The sequence below is a fragment of the Octopus bimaculoides genome, chromosome 10 (assembly GCF_001194135.2).
Source record: "Octopus bimaculoides isolate UCB-OBI-ISO-001 chromosome 10, ASM119413v2, whole genome shotgun sequence".
Lineage (NCBI taxonomy): Eukaryota > Metazoa > Mollusca > Cephalopoda > Octopoda > Octopodidae > Octopus > Octopus bimaculoides.
This window is the reverse complement of record NC_068990.1, coordinates 90,197,411-90,199,969: the sequence shown is the minus strand read 5'-3', so window position 1 is coordinate 90,199,969 and position 2,559 is coordinate 90,197,411.

Below are 2,559 nucleotides of genomic sequence, written 5' to 3'. Positions count from 1 at the left end.
ATATATATATATATATAAGGCAATGAGGACAAGAAAACGTGAGGGAAAGGTTATAGCCAATGTTGCACATACATACACACACACACACATATATATATATATGTGAGTGTGTGTGTGTGTGTGTATGTGTGTAATATCACCTTCGATGAGTGTATGCGTGTATACTGCTTATGAGAGTTCATGCTAAAATTCCTGGAGATTTTTTTCACCCTTTCGTGTTTTATATTTCATTTTTACAAGTCCGTTGATAAATTCAGGTAAGATTTATAACAAAATGAAGTTGAAACACTATGTCCATATATGGTAACTCTGCTGCAATGTTGTATCAATAAAAGGTTTACGTACATTATCAATTTAGAAGATATTTCCCGAACGTTAGCCGCACAAGTGTTATATTTCATTCATAAAATATTTCTTTTATTTCTTTAAGTGCCTCCATCAATGTGCTAATTGACTTTTACTGTTGCATTGCAAAATGCTTTCATTTGTGTTCTTTCACCAGCAGAAAACCATATTCTGATTCCTGCTTTTCCTAATATGAGAATCACTACTTTACAAAACTAGAATTACAATATATGAACATACAATACTTTCAGATGTAATATGACAGTTTATTATTATTATTATTTTTTTTTCATTCTTAAATGTTTCTTTCCGTTAACAAGATAAGTGCTGAAGATTCAAACAATTTGCGATAAATTTGCTACTGCTGTCTTTATTAATTCATTTATCATTTTATTATTATAAACGAAGCTGCATCTCTTGTGAAATTCACTAAAGGAGTACTTTAAGAAGAGGATTAGGACTGTTAAAATCTAGAGTAGTTGAGGTTAAAATGGAGTTATTATTTTAAAGCTAGTTTAAGGATAAAAAAGATAAATTTACTGTTGAGGTGACTAAATACTGAGCGGTAGACTCTAATTTATTCTAAAGTTTGAGTTGACTGAGACTTCAAGTGCCACCTGACGGCATATTTAAGCAGCTTATATATAATTCAGACATGTAATTTTTATAAAGGTAATTTCTATAGTATTTCCAAAGTGCAGATTCCAGGTTAGTTGAATAGAAAATAAATGAGTAACAAAGATGTACAGGTGTTAATTCATATATATATATATATATAATTTAGATTCAGGTGAATATAGTACTTAAGTTTAGGCACCAGAATTTTGTATGGTATTATCCATACAGTTTCAAAATAAGGTGATTAAAATCAAAATAAGCAACAAGGATATCCAAAGTTAATGAAGTACGATCGTTTCATGCGACCTCATTTAATTGAGCAATGTATACATTTTATAATTAAATCTAAACTCTCGAAGTAGAAAGGAGGAATACAAAAAAAAAACATTTTGACTTAGAGAGTTTAGATTTAATTATAAAAATATGTCGTTCTGTTTAAACGTAATTACATTAAATTTCTATATCATTGTGCAGCTGAAGATTGCTCTACATTTTATATTTGATGTAATGTTTACATTCCTCAATTAAATGGAGTCGCATGAAACGATCGTATTGCATTAACTTTGGATATCCTTGCTGCTTATTTTGATTATACACACACACACACACACACACACACACACACATATATATATATATATATATATATATATATATATATATATATATATATATATATATATATATGTGTGTGTGTGTGTGTGTGTGTGTGTGTGTGTGTATGCATATCTTTCTATCTCTTTGTCTATCTCTCTCTCTCTCCCTCTAGCCATTGTTTTCTTTTGAGAGGTAACACATTTTCAGACGGAATTGTTTTATCTGTGTATTTTTGACCATTTCTCACAAATTCTTTTGCTTCCATATATACTGATGTGTATTTGACATTTTAATGTCACTAAACGAGAAGACTGCAATGACTTTTCATTCCGTGAGTAATTTGTAGCCAGTAAGTTCAGGTCATCCATCAATATAAAGTTCTGAATTAAATTACTCTCCTATATTTCATCAGAGCATTCCAAAATGACCGTTTTGTAAACTAATGCAAAGTTAACATACATAACAGGATCTGAATGCTAGAAGCCACATCTCAAATTCTCAGGGTGATATTATATTTTTAAGACTTTCTGCTGGTTCAAACAACAGTAACAGCCTTTCGTCACTTTTTCATTGTACTGAAGACCTTTTTAATTGTTTCAGTCGTTTGGACTCCAGCCATGGTGGAGCGCTGCCTCGAAGTGTTTAGTCGCACAAATCATCTCCAGTACTCATTTTAAACTCTGTTACTTATTATTTCGGTCAATTTTGTTGAACTGCAAAGTTACGTAACAAACCGACGCAGTCGTCAAGCGGTGTGAGAGACAAACACACACACATATACACACACACACACACACACACACACACACACACACACACACACACACATAAGACAAGCTTCCACTGACTTTTTGTCTATCAAATTCAGTCACATGTTAGTGACCGACCTGTGGCAACAGAGAAGTCCAAAGAACCGCGCTGTGGAACGAAACCCAAAACCATTTGGTTGCAAAATGAACTTCATAACAGCACAGCCATGCCTGCGCCTAAAAAGAGACA